General features: G+C 38.3%; 1 non-coding gene across 1 annotated transcript; it reads right to left on the bottom strand.

Annotated features, from left to right (window-relative positions):
- Positions 1-1,753: 1,753 nt before the first annotated feature.
- Positions 1,754-1,826, bottom strand: Trnaa-cgc (transfer RNA alanine (anticodon CGC)). The gene has a single exon. It is a non-coding gene; the product is annotated as a tRNA-Ala (tRNA).
- Positions 1,827-9,905: the final 8,079 nt, after the last annotated feature.

Here is a 9,905-nt window from a genome sequence, read left to right as displayed (position 1 = left end):
TTAATATATCAATTAATGATGAATACTTAAATAAACGTTGTTACACTATATACAGGGAGATAATATGTGAATGTTCTGTATGAGACTACACCGGGTTAACATAGAAACATTTATTTTTGTAGATATCCATTTAATGTGTAAAAGCAGTGATCAGCCAAGTACAACTTCAATTTAGATTTGAAGTGACCAATGTTCTGTACAAGTTTAATAGTATCTGGTAAGGCATTGTATAGTTTGATACTACGATGGATATGACTATTTGAAATAACTTTGAGCATGTACATCCAATTTTTGTCTTGTATCATAGCTGTGTATTGTGTGATTTTAAGTGATGAGTGGTCTTTTTGTGTGCAAATTCGGTTCTAAATAAGAACATTATATTTTTAAGAATGTATACAGGGTGTTACAAAAAGGTACGCCCAAACTTTCAGGAAACATTCCTCACACACAAATAAAGAAAAGATGTTATGTGGACATGTGTCCAGAAACGCTTAATTTCCATGTTAGAGCTGATTTTAGTTTTGTCAGTATGTACTGTACTTCCTCGATTCACCGCCATGATTTCATACGGGATACTCTACCTGTGCTGCTAGAACATGTGCCTTTACAAGGACGACACAACATGTGGTTCATGCACAATGGAGCTCCTGCACATTTCAGTCGAAGTGTTCGTATGCTTCTCAACAACAGATTCGGTGACTGATGGATTGGTAGAGGTGGACCAATTCCATGGCCTCCACGCTCTCCTGACCTCAACCCTCTTGACTTTCATTAATGGGGGCATTTGAAAGCTCTTGTCTACGCAACCCCGGTACCAAATGTAGAGACTCTTCGTGCTCGTATTGTGGACGGCTATGACACAATACGCCATTCTCCAGGGCTGCATCAGGGATTCCATGCGACGGAGGGTGGATACATGTATCCTCGCTAACGAAGGACATTTTGATCATTTCCTGTAACAAAGTGTTTGAAGTCACGCTGGTATGTTCTGTTGCTGTGTGTTTCCATTCCACGATTAATGTGATTTGAAGAGAAGTAATAAAATGAGCTCTAACGTGGAAAGTAAGCATTTCCGGACACATGTCCACATAACATATTTTCTTTCTTTGTGTGTGAGGAATGTTTCCTGAATGTTTGGCCGTACCTTTTCGTAACACCCTGTATACAAGGAAGAGGCAGGATCATCCTTTTTTGAAACAATGGTCTACGTGATTTGTGATTATCTACCCTTCCATTATTCTTATACATTAGTGTTATAAATAAATCCAAACATCAGTTCGAATTAATGAAACAGTTCCAGAATTTTCTCATAGAAATGCTTTGATTGGTGTGAAACATAACTCAGTCCCAAAAATCCATAATGTACAGGGATTTAAGAGTAAGCTGAATGAGCTAGAACTTTTAACGAATGCCCAAATATGGTGTATGACTGAACACTACCTGAAGTCTCTCGAAATAGAATCAATTGCATTACCACAATTCAAATTAGTGCATCATTTCTCAAGGAAAGTCTTTACAGGTCGAGGAAACTGCATATTTGTAAAAGACAGTGTTGCAGCTTCACCACTGGACATATGGAACTGGTGGTGGTGGTTAGTGTTTAACGTCCCGTCGACAACGAGGTCATTAGAGACGGAGCGCAAGCTCGGGTTAGGGAAGGATTGGGAAGGAAATCGGCCATGCCCTTTGAAAGGAACCATCCCGGCATTTGCCTGAAACGATTTAGGGAAATCACGGAAAACCTAAATCATGATGGCTGGAGACGGGATTGAACCGTCGTCCTCCCGAATGCGAGTCCAGTGTGCTAACCACTGCACCACCTCGCTCGGTCATATGGAACTCTCACTCTATAGAGAAGGACATTGAATTGTCAGGTGTTGAAATCAAAGATATCAGCATGTGTGTAATATCAGTTTATAGCTCTCCTTAGGGCAGCTTGTGCCCCTTTTATAGGAATTTGACACAAGTATTAGAGAAAGTGTTAAAAAGGAAACCTTTAACAATCATAATCTATGGTGACTTCAATACCAGTTTCCTTACAGAAGGTGGTGATCAGTGTAATTTTATCATTTCATGGACTGTTACAACCTTGATATGAAGTATACATCCCCACCTAGGGTAAGCAACCAAAGTGTAAGTGCTGTTGACCAAGTAGTTAGTGCATGGATTGTTCCATTAGGTCTGTAAAGCTAGGATTTTCTGACCATAATGCACTGATTATACAGCCAATCTTTCTGGGAAGTAAACCTCAGTCCAGAAAAATTACAATACCAAGCAGAGATCTTTGTCAAAGCAATGTCCGTAATTTTTTGTACCATATGCAGAGAGAAAAGGGAGACTGTGTATGACTCTCAAACAGTAGATGAAAAATCTGAAACCTTTTTAAACATTTTCTGTTACTATTTCAATTGACATTTACCTTTAAAAACAAAAATATATGTAACAATAGAGTCTCCTCCAACTGTAAAATAACAGGTATTATAACCTCAGCAAAGAGGAAGAGAGAGCTTCTCTCCTTCAGTAAGATTAAGCTTGGCAAAAATGAACAATTTAGGAAGTATTTCACTGCATACAAAAGAACAGTTAGAAATGTGGTGAATGCTGAAAAAATGACACCCTTCTAAAGTCTTCATATAATAAAAGCAAATGCATGTGACAAATAATTAATGCAAAAACAGATAAGATATAGTAACATTAAACTTAAAGTAAATGCAATGCAAGAGGAAGTAGCTCAGGAACTTAACCCATACTTTGTTGAAACTGTAGAAAAACTAACAGAACATCTAAAAAGTAATTGCCCCCTCAACCAGTCCTTAATACCTTCACCAACACAATGTTTTTATCACCAAAATTGGGAACAGATATAGAAAAGTTAATTCATAGTAAAATAAAGAAAAAAAGACCATCAGCAGGAGAAGACATGATCCCTTGCTCCCTTCTCCACCATTGCAGCAAACTTACTAGTAAGCCACTGTCTTGTGTAATAAATGCTTCATTTTCAGATGCAGTATTCCTAGGAAAACTTAAAATAGCAAAAGCCATATCCATACATAAAAAGGGATCTAAAGAAGATCCTAGCAACTACCATCCAGTTGCAGTGCTGTCTTTATTTAGCAAAATATTTGAATATGCAATGGCTGCCAGACTGAAATCATTATTAGAAAAAATAAAATTCTTTGTTCTGTTCAGCATGGTTTCCAAGAAAATAAAACCACTACTGATGAAATACTACTCTACATCTTATTAAGAAATACCCAGCTTTAGAACCTCACAAAGGCTTTTGACATGGTAAATCACAACATACTTTTGCAAAAGGTGGGTTCTTATGGGATAAGGGGAACTACCCATGGCTGGCTCAGCAGCTATATCAAAGACCAAGCACAGTACATCGATATAAATAAAGTCAATTAATCAGGGATCCCAAATGGGGTGCACTCATCTGCGCCAAGTCATAAAACATGGTGTGACACAGGGCTCTGCCCCAGGTCCCGCATTATTTATACTTTATATAAATGACCTCTCTCCCACCCTACCCACTAGCACAAAAAAGACATAATGAGTAACTTTCCACACCATTCAGAACAGAACTCCCCGTATTACAACAGTAACACTAAGTGGTAGCAATGTCGAATTTGTCAATGAATCAAGCCCGCATCTCGTGGTCGTGCGGTAGCGTTCTCGCTTCCCACGCCCGGGTTCCCGGGTTCGATTCCCGGCGGGGTCCGGGATTTTCTCTGCCTCGTGATGGCTGGGTGTTGTGTGCTGTCCTTAGGTTAGTTAGGTTTAAGTAGTTCTAAGTTCTAGGGGACTTATGACCACAGCAGTTGAGTCCCATAGTGCTCAGAGCCATTTTTTTGTCAATGAATCAAAATTCTTAGAGACTTCATCACTGATACATTCACATGGAAAAACCACTTTGACATGATTAGTTCCACACTAAGCAAAGTTTGTTTTATGCTGCACTCAGTGAGGGACGAGCTAAATGCCAGCAAATTGACATGCATGTATTATTCTGTTCTACATTCAGTACTATGTTATGGAATTATTTTTTGGGGTCATAGTGCTGAATCGAGGAAATTATTTATACCGCAAAAAAAGTAATTAGAATAATCCTGTACAAAAAGTAAAGAGAAACATGTAAACCACTCTTTAAAAAATTAAACATACTGCCTCCCTCTATCAAATATATATTTGAACTTATCCAATTTAGTTAACCAAATATCAATAGATCACATGGGCAACTGGACAGTCACCATCAAAAAAAATTTTAAGACTAGCTCACCATTCTACTAAACTGTATAGCAGTAGTGTTAAATACTTTCCTAAAAATCTCCCAATAAACCAAAGTCAACCACTTGCCTTCCCTACCACTCTCCTAACGTGCTCGTTCCATTTCCTATTGCTGTGCAACATCACACCTGGATATTTAATCGATGTATCTCTTCAACCAGCACAACACTAAAACTGCTATTCAAACATTACTGGATTGCTTTTCCTACTTATCTGCATTACCTTCATTTCACACTTAGAACAAGCTGCCAATCATTGCACCTACTAGAAATTTTGTCTAAGTCATCTAGTATTCTCCAACAGTCAGTCAATGACAACAACCTCCCTAACATCCCAGCACCATTAGCAAACAATTGCAGATTGCTGCTCAGCTTGTCCACCAAATCATTTATTTATACAGAGAATAAGAGCAGTCCTATCACACTTCCCTGGGGCACTCCTGACAATACCCTTGTCTCTGAAGAACATTCACCATCAAGGACAACATATTGGGTTATATTACTGAAGAAGTCTTTGGGACACTCTCATATCTGGGAACCTGTTCCACATGATTGTGCTTTTGTTCACAGTCTGCAGTCAGGCACCATGTCAAATGCTTTCCAGAATCTGGGAATATAGAATCTGCCTGTTCACAGGATGTCAAGTGAGAAAAGCAAACTGTGAGTTTTGCACAAGTGCTGCTTTCTATATCCATGCAGATTTATTGACAAAATCTTCCTCATCTCAAGGATATTTCTTGTATTCAAACTGAGAATATATTCAATAATTCTGCAGTAAACTGATTTTTATCTTGTGGGTCCCTTGTGTTAATCTTACAAACTGGAATCGCCTGCATTTTTCAAATCCCTTGGGACTTCGCACTGGGTGAAGAGATTCACAATAAATGCAAGCTAAGGGCCCAGTGCTGCAGAGTACTCTCTGTAAAACCAAACTGGGTTTTCATCTGGACCTGACAACTTCTTTGTTTGCAACTCTTCCATACGCTTCTTCTACTGCAGGAAAGCCTATCACTACTCCCTCCACACGGGAGCCTGTGCAATGGTCGAATGACGGTATACTGGCAATGAACATGTGCCATAACAAATTCAACCACAGTTAAGTTTTCAAATTATATAGTATTAGCGAGAGAAAAATTTGAAATTCAAACTGTTTCAGAGTTAAGTTTCAGTATACTGTTGAATTTATTGGATAACACCAGCTAACTGTTCCTAACAGAGTCACATACATTCATTTTAGAAATCAAAATTCTGTGTTTTTTTGTGGTTAAATCTACTTTCAGTTACATGAGATTGTTAGCTCTCTCAATGGAGGGGTATACAACTAAAAGAAAGCGAAAACTACAGCCATTATTTTTCCCAAGGGCATACAGCTTTACCATATGGTTAACAATGATGGCATCCTCTTGCGTAAAGTATTATGGAGGTAAAATAGTCCTCACTCCAATCCCCAGTGATCAAAAGCATATGTGAAGTTTTCTCAGGAGAAAATTGATATGCATCATTCAGGTTCCAGTTATGTACCGGGTGATCAAAAAGCCAGCATAAATTTGAAAACTTAATAAACCACAGAATAATGTAGATAGAGAGGTAAAAATTGATACACATGCTTGGAATGACATGGGGTTTTATTAGAACAAAAAAACACCCCCCATATTGCTAGACACGTGAAAGATCTCTTGTGTGCGTCGTTTGGTGATGATCGTGTGTTCAGCCGCCGCTTTCGTCATGCTTGGCCTCCTAGGTCCTCAGAACTCAGTCCGTGCGATTATTGGCTTTGGGGTTACCTGAAGTTGCAAGTGTATCGTGATCGACTGACATCTCTAGGGATGCTGAAAGACAACATCCGACGCCAATGCCTCACCATAACTCCGGACATGCTTTACAGTGCTGTTCACAACATTATTCCTCGACTACAGCTATTGTTGAGGAATGGTGGTGGACATATTGAGCATTTCCTGTAAAGAACATCATCTTTGCTTAGTCTTACTTTGTTATGCTAATTATTGCTATTCTGATCAGATGAAGCGGCATCTGTCGAACATTTTTTAAACTTCTGTATTTTTTTGGTTCTAATAAAACCCCATGTCATTCCAAGCATGTGTGTGAATTTGTACCTCTCTATCTACATTATTCCATGATTTATTCAGTTTTCAAATTTATACTGACTTTTTGATCACCCGGTACTTTCTTTAAAGCCCCCTGAAATTGGCACTCAGCCATGCGCCACTGTAGAACACAGTAATACAGGCACTGGTCATCCACATATAGTGTGGTGGTGACCGTGGGTCCCACAGCAGTCACAATACTAATGATTGCACTGCCAGAGTTGCATTGGGAACCGATTCCTGAGGGACCTCAGTTTCCTGAAGATATTTGTTGCTGTAGGTCAGACCTATCAAGACTCAGAATCATTGGAAGGATAGGAAATTATGTATAAAAATGGGTAAAATAGCCCCTGTAAGTCCCATTAACACAGTATAGGCAGGATGTGATGCTGCAAGGCAGCTGGTAGTGTAGGTATATCTTGTGCAGGTCGAAGAACACAGCGATTAGGTGTTGAAAATGCAGAAAAGCAATGCATACTGTGGAGGGGAAAACCCAAAAGTCACTATAAAACTTCATATGTGCTTTCTAGCTCCCAGGCACCAAGACAGTGGCACTTGACCATTCTTTCAAATAACAGCGCCAGCCCATTCATTAGAGAAGTTGGCTGATAACTAGTCAGAATTTTAGGGCCTTTTCCCAGTTTCAGGAGATGAATGATAATATCCTTCCACCACTGGGAGGGGAAACTCACCTTCCCACCAAATATTATTGGAAATCCAAGGATCTGTTTTATGCTGAGTTTGCTAAGGTGTTTAAGCATTTGATTACAGATTTTGTCAGGTCCAGGGGATGTCTCTAGATAGTTGCAAAAGTATTGTGAAACTACTATTCATTAAATGGAACACTGTATGATTCAAAACGTGAAAGAAAGGATGTGGACTTCCACTGTGCCAGGCATTTCTTAGTAAAAAAATTAGGATGGTAGTTACAGCACGTGGACACTTCGTCAAAGTGTGCTGCAAAACACTCAGCAATGAATATGAGATCTCTATACATTTCGCCAGAGGGAGATAGCAGGAACTACTGTGGATGCTGGGTGGTTACAAATGAGGTGGAGTTTAGTCCATACTTGAGACGATGAGGTGGCCAGTCTGGAAGTGATTTTTATGGATTTTCCCCACATCCTGCTTGGTGAATACCAGGCTGATACTCAAATCCTACCTCAGTTATACAGTTCACAAACATTTAGCAAACTTTTGCTCACTTTCACATAAATAACACTGCTCAAGACAGTAGAGGTATGCAAATTCTATCCTGAGGGAAAGGTGGGGGAGTAACGGGGTGGTAGCAGGATGTGCATCCAGGTAGTCCAAGAGCTCAGTGAAAGAAATTTTTATTCCATACTGTCAATAAATTGAAGAATGTAATTTCGAGGAGTTGATTCTGATTAATAGAAAAATAATTTTAAATGAAATCTATAATAGTTCATTGAAAGGTACTGATACTCAGATAATATACCTGGTGGTGATGTGAATTTCCACCCTATTCAAATAAAAATAGAAAAACTCTCCAGCATTAGTGTCAATCAGTGTACTTAAAAGTTGTTAGAAGACAAGCTAGGCAGCAGTTAAAAGAAACAGCTTGTGGAGAGTTAATGAATTATAATCTGACATCAAAACTTTTACTCTTTTTCAGTGAGTGATAAAATTTATTTATCCCCCCCCCCCCCCCCCAAAATCTCATTACTACATTTATTGTATTATCACTTTCTCTACACACTGCTTGCTTTGGAATAGGTAATGATTGCTTTTTCTTATTTCTTCAGTCTTTTACTTGAATTCGCTGATTTAACTGCAAATATATTGTAAGCATGGTTCTGTAATGTAAGCACAAAATTACTAAACATCTGTGTAGTGAGGAGAATTACTACTTTCCAAAGATGGCACACAATCAGGAAATCATTTAAAATTATCGAGTTCCCTGTACACAAGGCATTTTAAATCAACAAAAATGGTTACCTTTACTTTTCTAACTAGAACATTTCAAAATGACATCATCATTTCACCAACTGAAAATTGGATATTTTTATTTTCTTCCTGACATCACAAATGTTAAGGCATTCACTGGTCAGGTAGCAGAACCAGTAAACTGAACTGAATTTGAAGATGTTTTCCTCAGAGGTAGGCACGATTCGTGGATAGTGTCTCTTGCAGGTTATCAAATAAGATATCTGAATACAGTGTGCCCCAAATCTTTATGGCCAAATTATAGGGACAGTAAAAACGACGCTAAATGGAATATTTTAAGGTGCAATCAACAGATGGAAACTAATATTTTGGGTGGTCAAAAGCCTTTAATAAACAAAACATGTGAGTCATGTGTTTATAAACTGTGTACGTTTTGTAGCGAATTGCTGCCTGTCACACTGAAATTGGTGGTGGTACTTTGAAAAATTATGCAGAGTCAACTGCACTGTGTCTACTGCCGCATTTACTGCTGTTTGCAGTTCATGACTTGTTGACAAAATTGAAGCATTATTCACTGTAGGAACTAATATACATATTTAATGTATGACACAGCAGGATACAGTGCTCAGAAAGCTGAACAAACATACAGAATAAAGCTTCACAATAGGTGCTATAGTAATTGAGAGAAACTTATGAGAAACTGGACAATTTGCTTTCTATGAAAGTTGGCTAAGGTTCCTGACAAAGAATTATTCACACAGTGTAACAGTTTTGATTTTGTAGCATAAGAATCAACAGTACATGCTATTTCCTCTTTTAATGCAAGGTTTGAAGAATATTATGTGGACAGTACTAGTGGAAGAGCAACTGTACCCCTGTTTGTAACAATATGTGCGCACAATGGGGCCAAATTATTTTGAATCCAGAATTGTGTTGTGTCACTGAATTATACTGTACAGAAATGTCATGTTGAACTTCTTGTGGTTTGTATTCTCACAGATGGGGCCCCAAATGAGATGTATTATAATTACCACAACAGCTATCCCTGGCGTACAAAAACTCCTAACACTACACTCACCTCAGATCACCAGCAATTATTCCCTATCAACTTGTGTGCTGTAATGATACAAGATCAACTAGTAATACTTTATTTGATGCCCCCTGTTCAGTGGGGTACGTTGCCCAGAGTGTTCATTACAGGTGTACAGCAGTTAGTGGAGACTGTATTTCTTCATGTCCACAGGACGCTGTAGTTTCCAAACAATGGTTTTCCATCTCGCTTCAATATTAAAAGTGATTACAGGTAAGGAAATTTACTAATACTATAAGTTAAAGTAGTTTAAAGTGTAGTTAATAATCTTGAGTGTGTGTAAGATAATTAAAAGTAATTGTGCAACATGGCAAAAAATGTGAGTCAAACACAAGTGTATATGATACATCATATAATCTATGATATTCATTTATTCTTTGCCTTTCATTAGTACTGTGTTGTTCATATTCAGCTGCTGGGACTCAAAAATGTAAAGTTGCAGTCATGGTGTTTACTGTTGTGCATAAAGAAAATCTGTTTAAGTCCGCAACATTTTTGGTGACCCAACACAAC

The sequence above is a fragment of the Schistocerca nitens genome, chromosome 2, assembly GCF_023898315.1.
Source record: "Schistocerca nitens isolate TAMUIC-IGC-003100 chromosome 2, iqSchNite1.1, whole genome shotgun sequence".
In the NCBI taxonomy this organism is placed as follows: Eukaryota; Metazoa; Arthropoda; class Insecta; order Orthoptera; family Acrididae; genus Schistocerca; species Schistocerca nitens.
The sequence above is the reverse complement of the archived record's forward strand: the minus strand, read 5'-3'. Positions and strand labels throughout refer to the sequence as shown.